The sequence below is a fragment of the Sorex araneus genome, chromosome 1, assembly GCF_027595985.1.
Source record: "Sorex araneus isolate mSorAra2 chromosome 1, mSorAra2.pri, whole genome shotgun sequence".
Taxonomy (NCBI): Eukaryota; Metazoa; Chordata; class Mammalia; order Eulipotyphla; family Soricidae; genus Sorex; species Sorex araneus.
In genome coordinates this window covers 222,320,744-222,348,240 of record NC_073302.1, presented here as the reverse complement: position 1 = coordinate 222,348,240, position 27,497 = coordinate 222,320,744, and the positions used below count along the sequence as shown (strand labels likewise).

At 40.5% G+C, this 27,497-nt stretch overlaps 1 long non-coding RNA gene across 1 annotated transcript in view; it reads left to right on the top strand.

The window, feature by feature from the left end:
- LOC129405597 (uncharacterized) overlaps window positions 1–8,277 on the top strand; it is a 55,794-nt gene extending 47,517 nt beyond the window's left edge. Inside the window, exons 2-3 of the long non-coding RNA XR_008630681.1 lie at window positions 6,640–6,812; window positions 7,652–8,277. This is a non-coding gene — a long non-coding RNA (uncharacterized LOC129405597). The remainder of the gene's footprint in view (window positions 1–6,639; window positions 6,813–7,651) is intronic.
- The last annotated feature ends 19,220 nt before the right edge of the window (window positions 8,278–27,497 follow it).

The following is a 27,497-nucleotide window of genomic DNA, read 5'->3' as shown; positions in this document are numbered from 1 at the left end:
GTGACCCTAGTTCCACAGATCCCTGGCGTGCTTAAGGTCTGAAAGAATCAGGAGGAAAATGTAACAAGAGAGATAAGTGAGGGGCTGAAAAAGCTCAGTATCCCCTCAGATGAGTTCAGAGGAACTCACCCGTCTGAAATGTCACTGATTACCTCCACCACTGCCCCACGTTGAGCCCCAGATGTCAGGGAAGTTATCCCAAACGTGCCCTGACTCATTGTACACCGGTCTGGGCAGGAGGCTGGCTATGGGGCAAAGGAGGACAAATGCCCAGAGAAACCCCCCTGGAGCAGTTGATCACAGCTCACTTTATTGCCAAATACACATATTTTTAAAAATTTTTATTGAATAGTTACAAGCTTTCATGTTTGGGTTACAATCTCACAATGATCAAACACCCATACCTCCACCAGTGCACATTCCCCACTATCAGTATCCCCGGTATATCCCCCCCCCCTTTCTCACCCTCCCCCTGCCTCCATGGCAGACAATATTTCCCATACTCACTCTCTACTTTCGGGCATTATAGCATGCAACACAGACACTGAGAGGTCATCATGTTTGGTCCATTATCTACTTTCGGCATGCATCTACCATCCCAACTGGTTCCTCCAGCCATCATTTTCTTAGTGATCCCTTCTCTATTCCATCTGCCTTCTCTCCTCCACTCGTGAAGCAGTCTTCCAGCTATGAGGCAATCCCCCTGGCCCTTGTATCTACTGTCCTCGGGTATCAGCTTCATGTGATGTTATTCTATACTCCACAAATGAGTGTGGTCTTTCTATGTCTGTCCCTCTCTTTCTGACTCATTTTAACCTAGCATGTTATTCTCCATGTCTATCCATTTATAAGCAAATTTCATGACTTCATCTCTCCTAACAACTGCATAGATGTACCAAAGTTTCTTTAACCAGTCATTTGTTTTAGGGAACTCGGGTTGTTTCCAGATTTTGGCTATTGTGAACAGTGCTGCAATGAATATATAGGTACAGATGTCATTTCTACTGTGCTTTTTTGCATCCTCAGGATATATTCCCAGAAGTGGTATTACGGGGTCATATGGCAGCTCAATTTCTAGATTTTGAAGGACTATCCATATTGTTTTCCAGAAAGGCTGGACATTCCCACCAACAGTGAAATCTATGTCAGCACTATGTCAGCACTGGTTGCTTTTGTTCTTTTGAATGTGTGCCAGTCTCTGTGGTGTGAGATGATATCTCACTGTTGTTTTGATTTGCATCTCCCTGATGGCTAGTGATGTGGAGCATTTTTTCATGTGCCTTTTGGCGATTTGTATTTCGTTTTTGAGGAAACTTCTGTTCATTTCTTCTCCCCATTTTTTGATGGGGTTGGAGGTTTTTTTCTTATGCAATTCTACTAGTGTCTTATATATCCTTGGTATTAATCCCTTATGAGATGGGTATTGGGTAAATATTCTTTCCCCTTCTGTGGCTCTTTCAGTATTTTGGTCACTGTTTCTTTTGAAGTGTAGAAGCTTCTTAGTTTGATGTAGTCCCATTTGTTTATGTTTACTTCCACTTGCATGGTCAGTGCTATTTCATCCTTAAAGATGCTTTTAGCTTCAATGTCATGGAGAGTTCTGACTACATTTTCTTTATGTACCCTTTAGATTCATGTCTTATATTGAGGTCTTTAATCCACTTTGATCTGACTTTTGTGCCTGGCATTAGACAGAGGTCAGAGTTCATTTTTTTGCAGGTAGCTATCCAGTTTTCCCAGCACCACTTGTTGAAGAGGCTTTCCTTGTTCCACTTTGCATTTCTTACTCCTTTGTCAGAGATTAAGTGTCCATATATTTGCTGGTCTGTGACAGGATATTCAACTCTGTTCCATTGGTCTGCAGGTGTGTTTTTATCCCAATACCATGCTGTTTTAATCACTACTGCTTTGTAATAGAGTTTGAAGTTGGGGAGGTGACGCCACCCATCTTCTTTTTTCCAAGGATTGCTTTAGCTATTCGTGTGGATTTATTGTCCCATATAAATTTCAGGAGTGCTTCCTCTATTTCTTTGAAAAATGTCACGGGTATCCTGATAGGGACCACATTAAATTTGTATAGTGCTTTGGGCAGTATTGCCATTTTGATAATGTTAATTCTCCCGACCCATGAGCAGGGGATGTGTCTCCATTTCCTAGTGTCCTCTTTTATTTCTTGAATAGTGTTTTGTAATTTTCCTTGTATAGATCTTTCACCTTTTTGGTTAAGCTGATTCCAACGTACTTGATTTTCTGAGGTACTATTGTGAATGGGATTGTTTTTTTTTAATGTCTCTTTCTTCTCTTTCATTATTTGTATATAAGAAAGCCATGGACTTTTGGGTGTTGATTTTGTAGCCTGCCACTTTACTATATTGACCTATTGTTTCTAGGAGTTTTTCTGTAGAGTCTTTAGGGTTTTCCAAGTATAGTCTTATATCGTCTGCAAATAGTGATAACTTGACATCTTCCTTTCCTATCTGTATGCCCTTGATATCTTTTTCTTGTCTAACTGCTATGGCCAGGACTTCCAGTACTATATTGAATAGGAGTGGCGAAAGCAGGCAACCTTGCCTTGTGCCCAATCTTAGAGGGAAGGCTTTTAGTTTTTCTCCATTGAGAATACTTGCCGTGGGCTTGTGGTAGATGGTTTTGACTATATTGAGGAAAGTTCCTTCGATGCCCATTTTGCTGAGAGTTGTCATCATAAACGGGTGCTGAATCTTGCCAAATGCTTCCTCTGCATCTATTGAAATGATCATATGGTTTTTATTATTTCTTTTATTGATATGATGAATTATGTTGATTGATTTGCGAATGTTAAACAATCCTTGCATCCCTGGGATGAATCCTACTTGGTCATGGTGTATGATATTTTTGATGAGTCGTTGAATTCTATTTGCTAATATTTTGTTGAAGATCTTTGCGTCTGTGTTCGTCAGGGATATCTATTCTCTTTCTTTGTGGTATCTTTGTCTGCTTTTGGTAACAGGGTGATATTTGCTTCACAGAAGCTGTTGGGAAGTGTTTCTGATACTACAGTTGCCTGGAAAAGATTAAAGAGGATTGGGAGTAAGTCTTCTTTAAAGGTTTGGAAGAATTCACTAGTAAATCCATCTGGGCCAGGACTTTTGTGCTTGGGGAGACTTTTTATTACCGTTTCAATTTCCTTGATGGTGATATGTCTGTTCAGGTATTCCAGGTCTTCTTGGTTCAGCTTTGGGAGGCTTTAGGAGTCTAGAAATTTATCCATTTCCTCAAGGTTTTCATGTTTCATGGCATAAAGATTCTCAAAGGAATCTCTGAGGATCCTTTGAATTTCTGAAATTTCTGTTGTAATGTCCTCCTTTTCATTTCTGATTCGGTTTATTAGGGTTTTCTCTCTCCCCTTTTTTGTGGGTCTTGCTAGTAGTTTATCGATCTTGTTTATTTTCTTAAAGAACCAGCTCTTGGTTTAATTGATCTTTCTGATTGTTTTTTGGGTTTCCATCTCATTAATTTCTGCTCTGAGTTTTATTATTTCCTTCCTCCTGTTTGGATTGGGCTTCTTTTGTTGGTTGTTCTCCAAGCTCTTAAGCTGTGAGGTTAGGGTACTTATGTGAACTCGCTCCTCCTTCCTGAGGAATGCTTGTAGAGCTATAAACTGTCCTCTTAACACAGCTTTTGCTGTGTCCCATAAGTTTTGGTAACTCGTGTCTTCATTGTCATTCGTTTCCAAGAATCTTTTGATTTCCTCTTTGGTTTCCTTTCTAAGCCACTAATAATGTCCAATAATGAGCTGTTCAATTTCCAGGTGTTTTGTTTTGTTTTCTGTTTGTGAGATTTATATCTAATTTCAGTGCATCGTGGTCTGAGAAGATCGTTGATACAATCTCTATCTTCTTAATTTTATGGACGTATGTTTTGTGGCTCAGCATGTGGTCTGTTTTGGAGAATGTTCCATGCACACTTGAGAAGAATGTATGTTCAGATTTTTGAGGATGAAGTGTTCTGTATATATATCTACTAAATCCCTTTCTTCCATTTATTCCCTCAGATGCAGTATGTCCTTGCTAAGCTTGAGTCTGGTTGATCTATCAAGAGATGATAAAGCGGTGTTGAAGTCTCCCACTAGTATTGTGTTGCTATCGATGTCTTTCTTCAAGTCTATGAGTAGTTGTTTTAAGTACTTTGCTGGTCCCTCATTAGGAATACACACATTTTTATAGGGGATCTTGGCCCACAGGAGGTTCAATCACATTAGAGCTTAACACTATTAGCCTAACACTTTTTCCTTTCTGCTTTGTCCTCAGTCCAATTCCTTTCAGGGCTCCATGTTGGGGTTGGAAATACGTGGTGGCCTCTTCATTTCAGGCCTATGGGTCTAGGAGTTGGGTGAGGCTCGAGGCTGGATGCATGATGCAGGCACGCTGTTTTACTAGTTTTTTCCAGTTAGTCCCTCTTGCAAGGTTTCACTCCAGGGCTGCTTGAAAGGTCGGGTTTTCCCAATGCCTGTCATCCTGCCCCACACCTGTAGTCCCTGATCCAAAGCCAGGAGGTCAGTTGTAGTTTTTACATGTAGGCTTTTGTTTTCTTTAAAAAGTTGTAGAGAAATGGGTCTCAGTTTTCCTAGCTGTAGCGTGGAGAGAAGTTCCGGCACAATACTTTCTTCATCAACACAAGCAAGATGTTCTTTCCGGGGCTGGAGCGATAGCACAGTGGGTAGGGCATTTGCCTTGCACGCAGCAGACCCGGATTCAAATCCCAGCATCCCATGTAGTCCCCTGAGCACCGCCAGGAGTAATTCCTGAGTGCAGAGCCAGGAGTAACCCCTGTGCATTACCAGGTGTGACCCAAAAAGCAAAAAAAAAAAAATGTTGTTTTAGAAAAAAGTTGTGAAATGGACTTACTAACTGCGTTTAGAGGATTTGTTTTTTGAGAATTGGGCATACTACCTCATGAACAGCATAAAAAGTTAGATTGCCTAATTTGTATCAGGAAAGTAATTTAGAAGGCCTATGAGATCTGATGGGCCACTCTCCAGAATTCACAGCTGCTTCTCCCTGGAGGGAGCATAAAATAAGGCCCCCATAACCATGCCACCGGAGTCCGTGCCAAGCTATTTTCACTCGGGGTGCCCCAGAGGGGTGCAGGTGAGAGCCCTCCCTGCCCCAAGGGACCCAGCCTTTGCAGTCAAACTCCACTACCCAACCATCACCACGCTCCAGGCGGCTTTCCACATGCTCAGACGAGCCTCACGCATGAGTGAACATATTCCTGGACCACACGGCTGCAAAGCGGCCTCGAGACACATCATCATGGAGGGAAATAAATATTTATGCCTCTCGGAGAACACGGCAAGCTACCGAGAGTATCCCGCCTGCACGGCAGAGGCTGGCAAACTCCCCGTGGTGTATTCGATTGCCAAAAACAGTAACAATAACAGGTCTCATTCCCCTGACCCTGAAAGAAGCCTCCAATCATTGGGAAAGACGAATAAGGAGGGGCTGCTAAAATCTCAGGGCTGGGACAAATGGAGATATTACTAGCACCTGCTTGAGTAAATCGATGAACAACAGGATGACAGTGATACAGTGATGAGATCTCATTTTGTTGGATATTGTTTTTCTGTTTCTACTTCTAATTCCTCTTGTTACTGGCTACACCCTTTATTCAGCATTTCCTACCAAAATCTCAACACTCTGCTGCCACTGCAAAAATATTTTTCTTCAGTTTTAAGCCCTATTTTGCTATTAATTCAGAATTTCTATGCCAAAACATGTATATATATGCACATATATATACATATATTATACCCTTATTGCCCCACTGTCTCACAGAGATACTTCAAAACAATTATGTTAAATGCTTTAAGATTAACCACGAATAAATTCATGTTATTTATTCTTCCATAGGCCTGGATACTGAAGTCACCAAGGATATAGGGACCCTGAAGATCAACTAGTGCTTCTGACCTGGGTTATTTGATTATCTGTTACTTTTGAAGAAACATGGGATTAGAGAGATGGAATGACTTGCTCGAGTTCACATAGCTTGTGACTGGCACAGCACTGGCCAAACCCCAGCTGCTCCCCTGCCCCAAACCCCCTTTGTAGGCAACCACTAATTTTTCTTTTTCTTTCTTTCTTTCTTTCTTTTTTCTTTCTTTCTTTCTTCCTTTTTTTCTTTCTTTCTCTTTTCACTTGTTAAGAGCATTTATCACTATAATTTACAAAATTGTTAATACTACAATTGTTTTTGGCATACAATTATCTTACACCAATCCTACCACCAGTGTGACCTTCCCTCCACCAATGTCCCTAGTTTCCCACCGACTCCCAAAGTCTGCCCCCTTAGCAGACACTGTGAATTTACTTTTATTGCTTGTTAAAACTAAATGGCAAGTGGAATTATAAAAAAAAATAGATCAATAAAAATGAATTTGTGATATTCTCACAATGGTGTTACTGAAGTTGTATGAGGATTTCCTGAGCTCTTTGGTGCTGGCTGAACTTTCTGTGTTATTATTGCTTTTGCTCTTTGAGCTTGGTGGGCCTCCATGCAACTTTCCCGTCAAATTTGTTGTGCTCTTACCGGGCTGTCAGGACAGTCAAACTCAGAGGTGTTGACATTGGAGCAGTGCTGATTTTTTTCTCACCACAGATTATTTTCCTGAGGAGATGGCTCAGAGGGCTGCAACACAAGCTTTGCATGCAGAAGCTTTGCATCCGGGATCAAATGCCACCGAGATTGATCCCCAAGCTCCAGGCACTGCCAGATATTATCCAAAAAAAAAACTGAAGAAAGAAAAAAGTAATCATGCAATATGTTTTTTGGTAACTAGTTTACTTTACTCACTATGTTTTTTTTTTTGGTCTGTTATATTTTTGGGCCACCCTGGTGCTGCTCAGGGACTAGTCCTGACCCTGTGCTCACCGTCACTCCTGGCGAGGGATCATATGTGGTGCTGGGGGTTGGGTGTGTGCAAGGCAAGTGCCACAGCTGTAGTGTAGCTCTGACCCTTACTTAATAGGTTTTTAAGATTCATCTATCATGTTGCATATATTGAAAAACTGTTCTTTATTATTTAATAGTAGTATTTCTTGATAAAAAATATATCACAGTTTATCAATCTATTCTTCCATTGTTGGACCTTAGGGTTATTTCCAAATTTTGACTCATATGAATAAAGTTGCTAAAACATTCTTGAGGGTTTGTATGTATGTGTGAATACATGTTTTTATTTTGAGGGTAAATATTTCTGAGTAGATTTGATAGGTATGTGTTCTATTTTATGAAAAATTAAAGTCAGGGTGTAGAGAGATAGGACAGCAGGTAAGGTCTTTGCCTTTCACGTGGACTACTGGGGTTTGAACCCCAGCGCCACGTACACCTTGAACACCACCAGGAATGATCCCGAGCACACCAATGTATAAGCCCTAAACACCAATGGATGTAACTGAAAACTGTCCTCCTAAAGAGTAGTCTAAATCTCACCTAAAGTTAGTTTGTTAGTTGCATTAGGAATCTCCAGAGAAACAGAATGGTAAGACATGAAAGGAGATTTGATATGAGGGAGGCTCCCATAATTCTGAAGGTTGAGAAGTCCCATGGTCTACACTTAGGAGTTCTAGTAGATTTTTTTTTAATTTTCAAAATTTTCTTTCTTTTTCAGATCACCTTGGTGCATGCAGCGTGGTCCCAATGGTCAAGCAGCTCTAAGCCTCACATTTTCCCTGGGACTTAAAACACAGACTCATGGACCAGGAAGAGAGTTCAGAGGTTAAGGCACTTGCCTTGTTGGAGCCAACCCTGGTTAGATCTCCAGTACCACTTAAGGTCCCCTAGACATGCCAGGGGTGACCCTGAGCACAGAGCCAGGCGTAAGCCCCAAGGTAAATTTCCACTCCCCTGAAAAACAACAACAAACTAAGAAAAAAACCACAGAGCCATCTTCTGGGCCCCGAGGTTTTCTATAAATAGTTATTTCATTTGTGAATGAATCCATCACTACTTCATTTTTGGTTTGGATGTTTGTTTCTCTTTCCTTCCCGCCCCCACCCCCAGCCCCCTGATTGTCCTGCCAGGACCCCTAGTACCATCTGGAACAGATACGGTGAGAATAGACAAGCTGGATGTACTTTGAATGTTAGGGAGAAGACATTCAGTCTTTCAACATCATGGATGATCCTGACCTTAAGACCTGGCTCTGCTTTAGATGTCTTTTACTATTGCGAAAGTGGCCTTCCGGTCCAAATTTTTTTCTGGAGATTTTATTCTGAAAAATAAAATCACTTTTTAGATGGTGAGTCTCACTGACTGATTTTCAACTGTTAACCAGCCTTGCATTTCTAAATCCTCACTTGTTGATAATATACTATCATTTTTATATCTTGCTGAATTTGATTTGTTAAAATCATCTTTAAAACATTTGCATTCACGCTCATGAAAAATACTGGACCGTGGCTTTCCTTTTCTGTACCATCTACGTTTGATTTTGGTGTCAAATTGATTTCCCTCAAAAAGTGAGTAGGAAATTATTTTTTTATTAGACAGAAAAGAAATAAAATAGCCTTTGAAGGATATTTGTTATGCTTACTAAAATGTCTCATAGAGTTGATCAGTAAAGCTTTCTAGTATGGAATACATTTTGTTTAGGAAGTTTTGTTTTAAAATTTTACTTTCATGTTTTCTTTTATTTAAAAAAAATTATGGGGGTGACTCTTGGCAGAGTCAAGTACCCTGTTGGCAATACCCAGCAATACTGATGAGAAGACATGTATCAGGGACTGAAATCGGGGCCTGGAACATGCTAGGCACTGGCTCTGACATATGACCTATAACCCAGCACCATGTGTCCAGGTTTTAAATTACCGATTTGTTATTAGCATAGTTGAGGTTATTTGCATTTTTTTTATTTCTTGGGTCAGTGTGGTAAGTGACATATTTCAAGAAATTTATCTATTTCATGTGTTGTTAGACCTATTTTGTTTTTTTTTCTTCTTGATAGTATTAATCTGTGCTTTCTCCTTTTCCTTTTTATTGATCTCTTCGAAGAATTAACTCTTGGTTTCATTGGTATCCTGCCTGTTGTCTGTTTCATGGGTTTCTGCTCTTTCTTTCTGACATCTTACATTGAATTTAGAAGTTTTGCACTTCTAATTATTTTCCAGCTTTATGGAGATAATTAATATACCATATAAACTTAAGTTATACGTTTTTCTAATTTCTTCTGGTTAAAAACTAGCTTTGTTTTTCCTACTGTAAACATATAAAGCAATGGTTTTCACTCTAAGCACTGATTTAGCAAAACTCACTCTTGGTTCTTTATTTTCAGTTAACATTCACTTCAAGATATTTCTCTGTGATTTGTTCTTTGAGTCAGGTTATTCAGATGAATGCCAACTGTGTTTAATTTCAAACTTTTTGACAATTTTTTATTAATATTATTTTACGCTGGTGGGATCTAAGCAGGACTCAGATACAAGGTACCCTTGAGCTGAACCCTCAACCCTTATCATGTTTGTTGTTATTTACTTAATGTCATTGTGGTCAGAGAACACACTCTATAAGCTTTCTGTCTTTTGACACCTCCTAAAATTTATTTTTAGTGCTCAGGGTTGTCCTATAGGTTGTCCTATTCATGATTCCGTGTGTACATGAAAACAATGTGTAATTTGAAGTTATTGACTATATTTCATAAATGGTGATGAAGTGAAAATGGTTGATACTGTTTTCAGCTCTTCTATAACCTTACTGCTATTTTACTTGTTCTGTTAATTACTAAAATACACATGACATATGTTAAAATGTCTAACTATTTACGCATTTATCTACTTTTAGTGTAGTGCTTTCAGATGTTGCTTCATTGTGTTTTGAGGTTCTAAAAGTATAATCACTATGTATAATCATAATTATACTGTGTCATGAAATGCATTCTGCTTCTTATAAAATGTCATTAATTCTGGGGCCAGAGCGATAGCATAGCAGGTAGGGCATTTGCCTTGCACGCAACTGACCCAGGTTTGATCCTCAGCATCCCATATGGTTCCCGAGCACTGCCAGAAGTAATTCCTGAGTGCAGAGCCAGGAGCAACCCCTGAACATTGCCAGGTGTGACCCAAAAAGAAAAAAAAATTAAAATTTTTAAAAATGTCACTACTTCTATTTTATCTTTCTGTAATCACTCTAATGTTTAATTTTAGCCATATATTTTTGATACTTTTAATTTTACCCTGTTTATATTTCTTCATTCATTGTCTCTTGTAGATAACAAATAATCCTGTATTGCTTTTTTTTTTTTCCACACCTGGTGGTACTTGGGGCTTACTCCTGGCTCTATGCTCAGGGATCACTCCTGGCAGGATTTGGGGGACCATATGGGGTGCAGGGGATTGAACCTGGCTTGGTATGTGAAAGGCAAGAGCTCTGTCCACTTAACTCTCTCTCTCCAGCTCCTTGCTTTTAGTCCAGTCTGACAGTCTGTCAACCTCTACTCTTTGGTTGGTGCTTTAGGACAATTACAATTTAAAATAGATAGTATGAGGATAATACCCAAATAGATAGTATGAGGATAATACCCAAAGACAGTATATATGAGGGTCAGGAAGGAAACTTGCTACAAGTTGAGGGGTAGTGCAGTTAGGACAGAGAAGGGACCACTGTGACAAAAAAAAAAAAAAACAGGAAATGATCACTCTGCACAAGAACTGAGTTCTGAAAAGTGACATACATGATAACCTTTCAGTACAGTATTGCAACCCACAGTGCCTAGAAGGAAGAAAGGAGAGACAAGGAGAGAGAGGGAGGAAGAGAGGGAGGGAGAGGGGGAGAGAGGGAGGGAGGGAAGAAAGGAGGGAGAGGGAGAGAGAGAGGGAGGGAGGAGAGGGAAAGAGGGAGGGGGAGAAGAAAGGAAGGAGAAGGAAGAAAAGTGTCTTCCATAGAGGCAAGCAGGAGGGAAACTCCGGACATTGGTGGTGGAAAATGAACACAGGTGAAGGGAAGTGTGTTGTAACATTGTATGACTGAAAGGCAATCATGAACAACTTTGTAACTGTGTATCACGGGGTGATTTAATTAAAAAATAACTTTAAGAAATTTAATGCATGTGCTGGAAAATAGCCAGGCAGTTTGAAAGTGCTTGCCTGGCAAGCACAAGTTTGTGAGTTCAAACCCTCATGTGCTGAAGCAATCCTGATAGTTCTGCTGCTAGAGATTCCAACTCAGAAAAGACCTGGATGACAGCTCTGTGATGTACGATGCCAGTACTCAGGGAAAGCATGAAGTCATGAGCATCATCTGTGGTGCCCCATAAGTGCTGCGGCAGTCTTGACCACCCAACAGTTTGGGATCCTCAGTGAGGAAAAATGGCTAAAATAAAATTTAATATAATTGTTAATAAGGTTGGAATTTGGTCTGCCATTTTGTTATTTGCTTTCTATTTATCTCATCTGTTTCTGCTTTGTTCTGTATTATTTTTTCTTCTTATATGTAAATTAATTATTTGTGGCAACACATTTTAATTTCTGTATAGACTTTTTTAGCTCTATCTCTTCACATTTTATCTTTAGAGATTTCCCCAAGTATTATTGTTTTAACTTGCCATAATGTACTTAGAGTTAATATTGAGTTATAGGAACCCTGTAACAGTATGCTTCTACTTAACACTTCATCTGTTCATGGTGCTAATAACATGAACATGTGCAGCTGCATATACACACTTATATATTAATATATATGACACATATGTATGCTAAAGTATGCTAGTTCCCAAGTTTTGTTAAGACTGATTAATGGAGAGATAGTTAATTGCAAGCAACACTATTAATCATTAGAATCTGACCCAGTAAGGTCAAATAAATTTCTCACTGAACTGAAAAATTTTCCTATAACATGCCTTTGTGCTTTTGTAAAATCTAATGGTAGAGAAACATGAGCCGCTCACTGAGCCCTATTCCTAAGTTCTGAAACAAATGTTTAATTTTTTTTAAAGAATTTAAATTCAAAGATGAAAATAATTGATATGGCCAGAATAATAGTACAGCAGTTAAGGCACTTGCTTTTTTTGCAGCTAACCTGTGTTCAATTCCTCACATACTGTATAGTTCCCCCAGCCTGCCAGGAGTGACCTGAGTATAGAGCCAGGTATAATCCCTGACCACTGCCAGGTGCAATGCAAAAGCAAAGAAAAAAAAATTTTTTACTCTAGTTTGTTTCCTCATTTTGTACACAAAGAACTGATATCCAGACATATGAAGGACTGATCTAAAATCATATGTCTTTATTCATTACAGATTCACTTAAAAATTCAAGATTCATTCTAAGAGCATTCATTAAGTACTTGCCATATACCTGTCTCTTAGATACAAAAATGAGTGGAAAAGTCACTCTGAGTTATGTACTTAAAGCACATCAGTGTTGTGGTAGCTAAATTATACCCTAAGATAAAGCTTGTAAAAAAAATGAATAAGATGTGGAGATGGAGAGATAGTAGAATGGGTAGGACATTTGTCTTGCATGCTGTCAACCAGAATTCAATCCCAGTCATCCCATATGGTTCCTTGAGCATCCACCAGTGGTAATTCTTGAGTGCAGAGCCAGGAGTAACCCCTGAGTATCACTGGTTGTGAGCCTGCCCCCAGAATGAATAAGATCCTCCTTGATCTTCCACCAAGAAGATCGCAGTATGAAGGATGTATGGGACAAGTATAAACAATTATAATAAAATACGAACATGCTCTGACAGACCCATATGCTTAACCACTTCACACCAAAATACCCTGGGGCTCAGGCGGAACCACTTGCATTTTCTTTCTACAACCACTCCCATCGTGATCTCATTTGGTGTCATAGCTTTAAATGTCAATTGTATGTTGACGACTCTAATTTTTTATCTCCAGCAGATGTCTCTACCAAACTCCAGATTCATACTCTCCTAACAACCTGACTTTTCTCTGAAGCTTAATAAACATCTCAAACTCAAAATATTCAAAACCAAACTCTTAATCTTTACCTCCACCTCTGCTCCCTCCACAAGCACCATCAGTTTATTCAGCTACACTTCATCATCCAGAGTCATTGCCAAGGTTTCTTGTTTCTCTCTTTCATTTAACTCATCATGAAACCAGAATCTGTGGAAACTGGACTAGAATTAGACTGTTTTCTTCCATCACCCCCTCTACTAAAATCTTGCTTTAAACCAGCATATTCCCTTTACTGGATTTCTGCCATTTTCCCCAACAATCTAAGTCCAAAATGTATTTATAAGATTATAACTAAGATCCAGTCAGGTGGCTGATCAAACCTTCCAGTATCTTCCCATTTCACTCCAGAATTTAAAAAGAAAAAAAAAGACTTCACACTGGCCTTCAAGACCCTATACAATAGATTCCCATCTTCAATCTATTTCCTTCCAAATCTAGTCTTTACTACCAATCTTTCTCCTTGCTCTGTTTTACCCAGATGATTTTCCAGGCATTTCTCAAATATCATTGGCAAGCTTCTGCTTCAGGACCTTTGCACTTGCTGTTCCTTCTACTTGAAACTTCCTTATCAGATACCTCCATTGTTTATTCCCTCACTTACTTCAAATTTTAACTCTCATATTGCCTCTGATTTCCTGAAAGCATCTTTCCCACTTACAAATCACAACTTCTCCCCTAACCTTTCCTGATAACCATCTATCACTATTTTCTTCACCAACACCTAAAATCTTAAACATGATAGGTAAATAACATAGTTATTTAGTTCATTGTTTATCCCCATCAGGCTAACAGACTTAATGAAGCCTTAATTGGACACTACTATTTTCCCAGTATCTAGAACAGTGTGCATTTGATAAAACATTTCAGTAATTGAATGAACAACTACTATGCCTATTACTCTTTTTCTTTCTTTTTTTTTTCTTTTTGGGTCACACCTGGTGATACACAGGGGTTACTCCTGGCTCTGCATTCAGGAATTACTCCTGGCGGTGCTCGGGGGACCGTATGGGATGCTGGGAATCGAACCCAAGTCAGCCTCATGCAAGGCAAATGCCCTCCCCGCTGTGCGACCGCTCCAGCCCCGTAAAGAACATTTCAAGTAAAAGAAATCACATGTGCAAAATCAGAATACATGGCAAAAGCACAGCATGGTCATAAATGGCAAGCTGTTGAGTATTACTTTGGGCAGTGTGGCACATGGAAAGTTGGCAGGTCCAAAGAGGAAGGTCGGAGGGCAAGAAAGTTGGAGGTAATTTTTTTTTTTTTGGTTTTGAGGGTATTCCAAGTGGTGTTTCAGAGCTTACTCCTGTTGCTTCACTCAGTGGTCAGTCTGGTGGTGCTCTGGGGACCAAATGTGGTGTCAGGGATCAAATCCGGATTTGCCACATGCAAGACAAGTCCCTCAACTGTCATCCAGTCTCTCTGACTCTACTCTGTTTTTTCCAATCTTAAAACATTTTAAATTTTTTAGTGAAGGGGGGAGGGAGTAATGATAGACTAATACTTTTACCACCTCTGATTATTGTTACAAATAAAAATGCATTTATTAGTCCAGGATGTGAGATTTGTGATAGACAATTAGACAAATAGACATACTTTAAAGGGTATATATTTAGTAAGAAATTAAAATTTTTTGATTACTCAAATCAAAAGACGATAGAATAAAAATATATCCCAAAGGGATGACAGCTTGGGCCTAGTTTTCAACACCAACTCAGAGTTCAAACTCAGTAGAAAAGAATGCCAGTGATATAACCCCCTGCATTGTGGAAGCTTCTAAACTACAGGGAAAAGAATTGAAAAATGTCACCTAAATTTTTAGCAACTGACAACTGCCAAAGTAATATTGATACTATATTAATGACAACTTATCTAAATTGTTCATGAAGCCACAATTATATCAAATAAGGTGATCATCAGCTATAATGCTGGTTTTCTATTCCTCAGAGTGATATTTCTTCTTACTTCAGTTCTTCTTAATTTGATGTGCAAAGCTGAAAATCTTGCATCTTTTTTATTAACTTTGTCAGAGTTAAGTATTAAATATTAAAAATAGGCAATGAGCAGAGCAATTATACATTCATTTATTCAACAAATATTTGACAGTCTATTATGAACAAGAATGTGATTTGATTTTGGTTTCCAAATGATAAAAGCAAGTAGATATATCTCTTTTAAAAAATAACCATGAAGAATTTATTCATCAAAATAGTGTGGAGAATAACTGTTTGCAAGTATGTATATTTTACAGCTTCCTTTGATGAAGAAAAAAAGTTGAGAATACCCCATAAGTCCTATGGAAAGTATACCATTTTCATTTATTTGATGTATAACAATTGATGAAAACTTGTTGAAAATTTTATCTGCCTTCTAACAGAGCCGTTTGTAAGAATCCGTATATTGAAGTGAACTAGCCCTCAACCAGCACTTGAGAGACTGATACTACAAGAACACCCCCTTTATAAAAATGTATTAACATATATACCCAGAATATTTCAAATTGTGAGTCCTAGTAAGGGCCCCATTGCAAGGATCTCTTTGACCTAGGAGTGCTACTCTTGGGAACTTACTCAACAAAAACAGTTCCACAGAAGCAAAAAACTAGATGATTTTTTACTGCAAGGCTATCATAGTCTAAACCTGAGTTTGCTGCAACAGGAAAATGATTTTAAAAGTTCACTGTAACAATGAGTGCCTCATAAGGTCAGCACTGCCAGAAGGATAGAGCACAGAGCTAGGAGTAAGACCTGAGCACATCTGCGGTACCTTCCTCCCCACCAAGAAACAATAAAAGACTATTTCATAAATTTTCAGTAAGCCATAAAAAAGGCAATATTTTTAGATGGCATTTACATTGTGATTACCAATATGTAATAATCAATGAGGTTGTGAAGGAGTAAGAGATAAAATAGAAAAAGGAAACAACTGTGTTCAGATAGAGGAATTAGAGGCTTGGTTTACTTCTTATAACAGTATTCCACGTGAGGCTGGAGAGATAGTACAATGGGTAGGGTGTTTGCCCCACATGTGGCAAACCTGGGTTCAATGTCCCTCTCCCCAGATAGTCCCTGGAGCCATGCTAGTGGTATACCCAGAATACAGAACAAGGAGTAAGTTCTGAGCACCAACAGGTGTGAAACCAACCCAAAATAATAATAATAATAATAATTTTTTTTCTTTTTTGGTCACACCTGGTGATGCACAGGGGTTACGCCTGGCTCTGCACTCAGGAATCACTCCTGGCGGTGCTCAGGGGACCATATGGGATGCTGGGAATCGAACCCGGGTCGGCCGCGTGCAAGGCAAACGCCCTACCCGCTGTGCTATTGCTCCAGGCCCAATAATAATAATTTTTAAAAGAAAAATGTTGGACATTTGTTTGCCCATCAACTTTTCATTGTAAGAATGCCATGTAGAATCACTCGCACCATTTGAATTTATATTCATAGATCACAAATAGAAGTAGGATTTTTTTTTTTTTTGCTTTTTGGGTCACACCCAGCAATGCACAGGGGTCACTCCTGGCTTATGCACTCAGGAATCACCCCCGGCGGTGCTCAGGGGACCATATGGGATGTTGGGATTTGAACCTGGGTCTGCCGCTTGCAAGGCAAACGCCCTTCCTGCTGTGCTATCACTCCAGCCCCAGAAGTAGGATTTTTATAGCTAAGCCATTTGTGTTCTCTGTGACATCCCACTGTTGTCTGATTTTGATATCAGGGTAATGCTGGCCCCATCAGACAAGTTTGGAAGAGCATCCTCCTCACCTACACTGTGAGAGAAGGAGCACTGTCATCCTTCCTTGAGTGATTGGCAGAATTCATCACTAAGCCATCTAGGCTCTGACTTCTGTTTGCTGGGAGGTTCTTGATCACTGATTCATTCTCCTTACTAATAACTAATCTGCTAAGATTTTATATTTCTTCATGATTCAGTCTATGGTTTTAGAAGTCCAGCCTATTTCTTATTCAATTTGTTGGCCCTGGGTTGTATTTTTTTAACGTTAATACTAAATTTAGGTCTGTTCCTGCTGTTTTTAGAAAGGACAACATGTGAAATAAAAGTTACTCTCTAAGCAAGAAGATTAAAATCAGGACTGAGGGACTTCCCTCGGACCCCCCCCCCCACCCAAAATAGTAAGTTTGTATGAACAAATACATTTGAAAAGAAAACAAAACTGTTTTTTCCACCAATCTGCTCTCAGTGATTTTCTCTCTTGCTGGGGGAGAATCAGCAGTCACAGTGCTCCAGCTCATGGTCCCTGGCACAAAGCAAAGTCAGTGCTGTCAATCCCTTTCATTTGATTTTTTTGTGTGTGTGAGAAGAGGGTCTCCCAAGTATTGCTCAGGAGATCCAAGTGCCCCTCTTAGCAATCCTCAGCCCAGTTGGCCTGTTCAATGCAGGGGCGCCAGTACCTGGTTCTGCTCAGTCCAGGTTTTCCAAGGACACACCCAGCAAAGTCTGGGGTGCAGTGTGTAGCCAGGGGCTGAACCAGAGTTCACTGCATGCATGTGCCTTAACTCCTGAACTTCTGGGTCCTCCTGGTGACTTTTTAAATGGGAATATGTTCATACTCTACAAAACCAAAAGGTACAACAAATTCAACTCCTAAATTTTTTGAACAGATTTTTTCTTTTTTTGAGGGAGGACACACCTAGTGATGCTCAGAGGTTGCTCCTGGCTCTGCACTCAGAAATTCCTCCTGGCAGTGCTCCGGGACCATATAGGATGTCAGAGATTGAACCCACTTCAGCCGCGTGCAAGGCAAGCATGCCCCCCACTGTGCTGTCACTCCAGCCCCTCTTGAACAGATTCCTCGACCACCACAACGCTTCTCCAGACTCACCCATTTGCCACTCTTTCCCACGGTATCTTCCTGAGCCTGGTTCACCAAGTTGCAGATGGTTCGTGTTTGCCGTATCCACCTGAGGAGAGTGACTGCACATTTCTGGAGTCTTCTGAGCAGTGAGACTTGCTCACGGCTGTTTGTGAGCCTCGAAGACTTGCTCTCCCCACCCCAACCTCTTGTGATCCAGGTCTCCAGCGAAGGCATGCACATCTCTTCAGCCTGAGTGGGATGCGGTGCTCCTCCTTACACTTCATAGTCCATCCCCTCCCCCCACATTGCACATTTCACTCCTCAGTACTTGGATTCCCCGAGTGTGGGCGCTTCCGGGCATTCTGCTCAGATGCGCCCCATCCACTATCTAGCATATTCCTGCCCAGGGCTCATTCAGTTGTGGCACATTGAGAGCATTAGCCGGGTCTCACATGAAATCAAATTGCCTGTAACACGGCTCTGTGCACAACTCAAAATATGAGAGAGAGTCACCCACCCAAACCCCTGTGAATTGCCAGCAGGAATCAGCAGTGCGTATACCTTTATCTTTTCCTTCCTAAAGAGAATCCCCAATCCCATGGTGCTCTTATTTTTGGTATTTCAGTACAACAATTGAAGTACAGTATAAGTAAAAAAACCTAAATACAAAGATAACTTTTTCCCACAAAATGAAGAGAAAGACAAAAAAATCAGTAGTAATGCAATTTGACTTTTTTAAAAAACAGTTATTTCTGCTATATATGTGTTATAAATGTGTGTTTATGCTCCCTGAGAATAGGAGCATATTAGATTCCCCAATTAATATTTTCATAAAGAGTGCTTAAGTGAACGAGAGCCCATTATATTCACATGGTAAAAGTTGGGCCCTGTTGTCAAGAAATCTAAATACATATAAAAGGGAGCCAACATTTAAGGAAATACTTTCTACATAGTACATGAATCAATTGAGGTAATTTTAGGGTCCAAATATAGTTCAGAATGGACAATAGCAATATGGGTCAAAGAAGGGAAAATTTTGGTAAAACTTTGCATATGCTTAAATTGTTGCTTAGAAAAGGAACAGAAGAAAATTACATGTGCAAAAGGAATAAGTACTTCAGCTAAGTAGAGCATAAAATAAGTCAAATTGGGTTTTCTACTAGGGATGTGATTCAGAAGTAGACTGTATGCCTCATGTGTATGAGATTCTGGGTTTGATCCCTAGCGCTAGAGAAATAATGGGTTTCTTTCTGAAGCCATCAGGACAGTGCAACCGTGAATGAAGTCCTGAGTGAGGTCAGATGGGAAACACAAACAGGTTTACAGTCAAATTCAAGGAGGTGGACTGGTGATAGAAAGCAAGAACTGGGCACAGGCAAAGGAACTTCAATATAAGACAGACTAAATAGCAAAATGTTCAGAATAACAGCATCATTTTTGCTACTCATTTATGGGCAAGAGCTCAGCCCTGGCACATGATAAACTCGAAGGGGAAACAGAATCAAAAGCTTCATAGCTAGAGTTGTAGCTCAAAGAGCTGAGTGTGTGATGGAGCCAGAGAACCAGGACTCAACCCCTGACCTCGAATGTCTCCCAAATATTACTAGATGTGCCCCCTGAGCTATGAGTACCACTAAGTGTGGCCCAAACTTAAAAACAAACGCAAAAAACAAAAAAGAAACAAGAAATTTGATGGAATAAGGTGACATATGAAGTTGTATGTACACATGCCACCGTTTGTGGTGGAGAGATAGAAAGGAATGTACATTCTCTTCAAAAACTTAATCAAGATTCTGCAGATAAAGCTTAGTAGATGGTTAAAAGTGAACTCGCATGAACTTAAACAACATCTCCCTGTGGAAAAATGAAATGTGTGAATTGTCAGATATAAGGGCTGTTGAGGCAGGCTGGGTCAGGACCAATACACATTCTGTCAGATGTATACACAGTAGTCTTTGAGGATAAAACACTCTCCTCTCCCTCCTGAAGAAGTCGACTACAAAGACTCTAAAATGGCTGCAGGGAGTAGGAAGTACCGCCTCTTGGAACATGCTGTAAAGCCTTAACTGACTCTGAGTGAAGAGAGAGCTACTTCTACTCCTGAACATGCCATGTCTTTAGCACTGTGGAGGGGACGAGGGCCATACCCTCCTTAGGTTCTTGAAACCCTGTTTCTTAGTGTTGGCCAACGTTCAATGGTACAAATGGAAAGAAAAACTCACAGAGCACCATGAATTATGTGGTCACCATTTTCCACTGAAAAAGATTACGGCAAACCTTTGGCCTTGAAATGTACAACTCAAGATTACCAAGCAGGGGGCTGGAGTGATAGCACAGGGGAAGGGTGTTTGCCTTGCACGTGGCTGACCAGGGTTCGAGCTCCAGCATCCCATATGGTTGACCTGTGAACTGCCAGGAGTAATTGCTGAGTATGGAGCCAGGGGTAACCCCTGAACTTCACCAGGTATGACCCAAAAAGAGAAAAAAATCACCAAGTAGTAGTATATGTGTGTTGAAGTGTTAGGGGAATGAAAAGGCTGGACTTGTGGGACATAGGGACACTGTGAAAGGTTGTGAGCAGTTTGGTGATGGGGGCGGTGTTTGCATCAACTTTCTATATAAAAACTATAAACCTTAACACTATGGTAGTCATGTTACATAAACTCTAGTCTGTGACTGTGTGTATAAGTGTGTCTACATCTGGCCAACAACAGCCACAATGTTTGAGTCAGGATCTAAGTTTCTTGAGTAGTAAGAAACAACTAAATAATACAATATGTTGGCAAAATTTTTTTTCATAACAAGTTTCTTATTTATTTTTAGAGGTTTTTCTTTCAGGACGAGGGCACTGGTTATACGGGTCTGGGTGTACCTCTATCTCTCTACGGCTGCATAACACCGTAATAACTAGCAGGCAAGGCGATCACTTCATTTGACTTTGTGAGATAATAATAACATATAAAAAGTTGTTTCTGTGTCTTACTTTGGTTTTGGGGCTTTCTCGGTGAGGACCAGGAGCCTCCAGGGCCTTATGGTGGGGGTGCGAGGGGGCCATCTGGTGCCAGGACTGATGGTGGTGCCCCCTGTGCGAGGCATGCACTCCAGCCCTGTCCTGTGCGCTCTCTTCCAGCATTGTATTGCTATTTTTCTGTAAACACGCCCCTCACAAAGGAAGGGGTTGTGGAGTTATGGCACCTCAACCATCCTTCAGTTGATACATTGTCTTGCTCAAGAGAAGAGACTAAAGAACATCTGGAATGTTAACTTCATTGTGTCTGGTGGTTTGGGGAAGTGGGATGAAATATAAGCCATCTCAGTATTAGAGCAACACTGGAAAAGATATCCCAAGTGTGGAATTCTGCTGGCCCTGGGATTCTAGCACAGGCCTCTCCAGATCTTCAAGTAGGATGGTATGCCAGAGATCAGGCACCACACTTTCTCAGAATCATAAACTATTCAGTTAACTCTTCATAAAAGCACTGTAGCACTGTCATCCCGTTGCTCATCGATTTGCTCAAGCGGACACCAGTAACGTCTCCATTGTGAGACTTGTTGTTACTGTTTCTGGCATATCAAATACGCCACGGGTAGCTCACCAGGCTCTGCCATGCGGGCGGGATACTCTCAGTAGCTTGCCGGGCTCTCCAAGAGGGATGGAGAAATCGAACCCAGGTCAAAACTTTTGAAAATTGTCTTGAGCTTTGATTTACTCGATCTATATGCATATAGCTGTATGTGATGTTCTTTTTTTTTTCTTTTAAATTTGGGCTCCATACTTAGAAGTGTTGAAGCTCCAAGGATTGTGGCTTGGGAATTGCTCCTGGTGGTGCTTGGGGGAAGGATGCAGTGCTGGGGAGAGATCCGGAAGTCCCACATCTAGGGCATGCATGCCAGCCTGTTGAGCTGTCACTCCAGCTCCATTCAGTTGGAAGAGATAGCCTTGCTTTGCCCCCAAGCCCTGGGCATTCGAGCTGTCTTCCTGGGCAAAGGCTTCTTAGGTCATGCTTATCACCTGTAACTAATACAAGCTATCCTGCCTCTGGAAAGAGGGCACCACCACTCTTTGGCACATCTGCCCTTTCAGATTGCTCTCCAGATGTTAACAGTAACAGTTGGAGAACACAAAAAGCCTTTCATTACAATTCTCTGTGACATTTGTGTTGTTTGGATTCTTTTTTTTTTTTTTGCTTTTTGGGTCACACCTGGCAATGCACAGGGGTTACTCCTGGCTCTGCACTCAGGAATTACCCCTGGCCATGTTCAGGGGACCATATGGGATGCTGGGATTTGAACCCGGGTCGGCCGCGTGCAAGGCAAACGCCCTACCCGCTGTGCTATCTCTCCAGCCCCATGTGTTGTTTGGATTCTTTTGTCATCATTATTCTTGAGGTCAGTTCTTATTCAAACTAGTTAATACCTTTTCCATCTTACTCAAAATTATTTTGTACACGGCCAACCCGGGTTCGATTCCTCCGTCCCTTTCAGAGAGCCGGGCAAGCTACTGAGAGTATCCCGCCCACATGGCAGAGCTTGGCAAGCTCCCCGTGGCGGATTCAATATGCCAAAAACAGTAACAACAGGTCTCACAATGGAGACGTTACTGGTGCCCGCTCAAGCAAATCGATGAACAACGGGACGACAGTACTACAGTGCAGTGCTACAAGGAAAAGCCTCTTTAACAAATGGTGCTGGCACAACTGGACAACCACGTGCAAAAGAATGATCCTGCAGAAGAGATGAGAACACATAAGCTATTCCACACAAAACTACTTTTCAATAAGTGACATACAAAGATGTAGATTCCAGTGTCCTATCCTTCTGACTTCGTCTTTATCCTACTTGAAGTGTAACTAGTTTCTTTCATCCTATTTCTTAATGAAAAGAAGAAACGATTAGGAAGATCAAAAGTTTAGCGGTTTTTAAGTGTATGCTTGAGGGATATTGATTTATTCACTTTGTACCCGTTGGTGATACAAATGGAAAAGGATATCAAGTTTACTTAGAAGTTAGCAGGGTTTCCTCTTTTAGTCTTCTGTGCAATTAATTAGGACAACAGCGGAACCTTTTGTGAAAGTTGTATCTTCAGGCTTACCACATGTTCTTTCATCTTAACAGCATGGTGAGTTCTAGTTTCTTTTTTCCTACAACCCTGTAGGTTAACAAAGTGCAAAAAAGATTTTCTAATACTAAGATCATGATAGGCTAAATATGCCAAACCATCTTCCAAATATCAAGTTGATTTTTAATTTGGGGATTGGGTCATGTGGGGAGTGTCATTATATAAGTGATCCTTTTAAAACCACAGTTAATATAATTAATTTCTTTGATTTTTTTTCTCAGACATTCCTGCTCGTATTTCAGACCAGCTTCATTCAGGCCTTCTTGCTGAAGAAAAAAAAAGTCACTTTAAGACCCAAGTGGCTAAGAACCTCAGGCTTTAGTAACTAGTTTCTGAGAATGGAAAATTGCATGGAAAATGTGGGAACTTTTACTGACTATTGTTAATTAGTCTGTCCAGTACATGAAAATGCATGCTATTATTTTGATAACCTTATTTCATGCAAAGCTTTGTCAGCCAATATCAACCTAGCCTTAATCTTCAGAGAGCTTTATACACAAATGTGAAATCCTTAGTGTCTCATGGTAATCTATGAGTGTTTTAATCATTATATCTGTGTTTTCCTAGAAATCAGAATTCTAAGATGTCTCCTGGTTAATTTCTAATGTGAAGTGAACTTTTGCCAAGAGAATATATGTTGTAAGAACTTTAGTGGTGAGCATCTTTAAAGCCTTTTTGAATATCTGTAGAACTGATGTAATGCTTTTGAAATGGTACTGCACAGTAGTTTTTTCATGTTAAATGAGATGATTGGTAACTAGTGTCCAAGCTTGGGTGATCATGTTGTACAAAGTTCAGTAAAATAAGAGTTCAAACTTGTGGGATGACTATAAGGAATATAGGTGTATAGATATATGTCTTAAGTCAGGAAGATAATGGATGCAGATATCATCAGTCAGAAAAAGGAAAGAATCCTGTTAAAGTGAAGTTGATTTTTGAAATGAGATGAAGGAAAATTACAGAACAGAATGAATGTAAAGGAATGTGTAGAAGCTATGAGGTTGTGTTTGAAGGAAAGCACTGATCAAACTTTTGTTACAAGAAGCTTTTTAAATCATATGCAGAATTGTTCTAGTACCTTTTAGGTAGGATCTATGGAAAAGATATTGGATGGATTATCTGGACTCCTGTTATGGTGCTCTTAGATAATGGAATTCTTCAAAAGTTGTAGAAAATCAAGGTTTTTTTCAAATGGGTTTAAATGAATCAGACATGTTAAACTGTATACTGGACTCCTGGTACAGTGCTCTTATTAATGGAAAGTCAAAGTTTTCAACATGGGATTGAATGAATTAAACATGATGTTAAATTGTATACTTTATCTCTACAGATTTTTAACTTTTTTTGACTAGGAACCACAGCAAACAAGTATGTTACATCTCATTGTGAGTAAAGTAATGCTTGCTTTTCTCCTCTTTTGTACCTTCAGTGGGCTGGAGTGAAAGTGCAGTGGGTAGGGCGTTTGCCTTGCACAAGGCCAATCCGGGTTTGATTCCTCCACCCCTCTTGGAGAGCCCAGTAAGCTACCAGAGGATCCTGCCTGCACGGCAGAGCCTGGCAAGCTACCCGTGGCATATTCAATATGCCAAAAACAGTAACAACAAGTCTCACAGTGGAGACGTTACTGGTGCCCGCTTAGGCAAATCAATGAGCAACGGGATGAAAGTGATACAGTGGTACAGTGATTTTTTTTTTCTAGCAATAAATAGTATTGGGTGTTTGATAGGGTCTTGCGGTTTGCTCCACGTTATACTTCCTTTGTACCCAGTATAATGGAGTCTTGGGACTCTGTTAGAAGAATCTTGTTACTGCATGGGAAGAGTCAGGTGAACAGAGGGGTCCAACTGCTCCCTGAGCAGTTGCAGGGAGATTGTCAGGTGCCCTTCTTGAGCCTGTGGCTGTCATTGCCCCAGGCACGGGGAGTGATGGTGACCCCCAGCATTCAGAGCAGTTCTCCTCCCAGAGTTGCTCTCTTTCCCGGGTCATGCTCCTTCCAGACAGCAGCCTACATCCAGGGACAGGCTGCTCGAAGCCTTGGAGCAGGATCTGAGGACCATCCCCAGGGGTGCAAAGCAGTCAGTGGAATGACCAGACCTTTGTTGCAATGTCATCGCTGCCTAATCCTGTCCTTTCACTTCCCATACGTGTGGACATCCAAAACACCCCCTACTGTATCTCCTGCTTACAAAGCTGTGAACCTCGCTCCCCAAGAGACGACCCTGCAGCACCTAGTGGTGATTTATTGAACTCAGGAAACCAAGTGTTGAAACTGCTCCCAGAACTTCCAGTTACCATCAAATGAAAGCCTGGACTAACTCTCTAAAGCGTATCTATGCTTTAGAGATATATCTAAGCATATCTAAGCATCACAACAAGAACGACAATAAACCAGAAAAAGGGAAGAGGAATAGGAGGGAGGAGGAGGAGGAGGAGGAAGAAGAGAGGAGGAGGGTGCTGGGGAGATAGTCTAGAGGTTACGGCTTTGGTTTGCATGTAACTGCAGTAATGACACTGATTTGAGCACTTTAAGGTGTGGGCCCTGGCTGTAATGCCAATCTGACACTTACACACCACTGGGTGTGCCTACCACAGAGAAGAGAAAAAAGGTAAGGGCATTGCATAAAATGTAAAGTATAACTAATATCAACTGAAAAGAATGTGGAATCAAAAACCAACCACTGGGAATCAATTTCCTAAATCAATTACTAATTTGTTTGACAATACAAAGTAGATTTCCTACCAAGTATTCATTTGACAAAATAAAATATATTGCAAGTTATTCCTATTCTGAGTTCAGTTCACCAGCATTCAGCTTCTCTTTTCTCTCTTTGTGAGGTAATAGGAATCCAGGTAAATCCACTCAAATAGCTTATCTCCATCTAGAACCAGATCAGGTATTGCATAGAGGGTTGGTGGAATCATCTGAAATCAAATATTTCAAAACCAAACAATATCAAATTGCATGCCTAAATGGCAGATTTCAAGATGAAAAGGAAATTTCTTTAAAATAATTTAATGAAGACAATATTAAAAAGAAGTGTAACCATGTATAAAATTAAATCTATTCAACTAATTATATGAATTTGCTACTTAAAGTTTTACATACTTTGTGTCTTGATTATCTTCTTGGATTACTTTTGTTTGCTTTTGGGGCCATACCTGACAGTGCTCGGGACCATTTGTGATGCCAGATATAGAACCTTGGTCAGTTGTAGGCAAGTACCTTAACTCTTGTTCTATCTCTCTGCTTCTAGGGTTACGTTTTTGATGTTGATGTTGTTAAAACCACAGACGTGCTTGCACTAATCCTGTCCTTAAGGAACAAGGAGATTATAATGGTAGTAAAGATATGATTGAAATGTTTACAAATTCACAGCATCTCATCATCTTTTTAAAAAATTTTTTAAAAATTTTCTTATTTGCCTTGCACATGGCCAAACCAGGTTCTATCCCCGCTATCCCATATGGTGTCCCCAGAGCACTGCCAGGAGTAATTCCTGAGTGCAGAGCCAGAAATAACCCCTGAGCATCGCCAGGTGTGACTCAAAAAGCCAAAAGAAAAAACCTTGTTGAGGAGCGGAGCAATAGTGCTGCAGGTCGGGCGCTTGCCTTGCACGCAGCCGACACAGGTTTTGTTCCTGGCACCCTGAGCTGCACCAGGCGTGATTCTTCAGTGCAGAGCTAGGAGTTGGTGCTGAGCACTGCTGGGTGTGGCCCAAGCCCCACTCCCCCAATAAATTAATAAAAATAAAGAACAAAGAACATATTCTTTACAACAAAACATCTGCCTGTTTGTCTCCTTGCCAGTTGACCTTGAAAAACAAATATATTCTCTATCTATCTCTTTCCTAATTCTTTTAAATGCCTTGGATTACTTGTTCTCTGATGTCTCATCAACTGGGACAACCTACCATCTTAGTAACAACTTATTTTCTAGCTACTGTCCAGGAGATTTTTCCTGGCAATTTTTCCTGGAGCGTGCAGCCACGCATCCTCTTTATTTTTATTTTGTCACTGTCACTGTCATCCCGTTGCTCATCAATTTGTTCGAGTGGGCACCAGTAACGTCTCTCATTGAGAGACTTATTGTTACTGTTTTTGGCATATCCAGTATGCAAGGGTAGCTTGCCGGGCTCTCCGAGAGGGCGGAGGAATCGAACTGGGGTTGGCCTCGTGAAAAGCGAACGCCCAACCACTGTGCTATTGCTCCAGCCCATTTTTATTTAATTTATTTATTTTTTCCCTACATGGCAGAGCCTGGCAAGCTACCCGTGATGTATTTGATATTCCAAAAACAATAACAAAAATGTGCTCTTCATCTCTTCATATTCCTGGAGCGAGCAGACACCATCAGACTACACTAGCACACGACAGGGACAAATGAAGACGTTACTGGTGCCTGCTCAAGCAAATCGATGAATAAGGGAATGACAGTGATACAGTGATGCAGATTTTTATTTTGGAGAAGATACTTAGAAAGTAAGTTTTGTTTTTGTTCTGGGGGTCATAACCCACCTGTGCTTAGGGTTTACTCCTGGTTTAGTGCTCAGAAATTTATTCCTGGTTCAGTCCTGGCAGGGTTCAGGGAACCAGGTGAGAT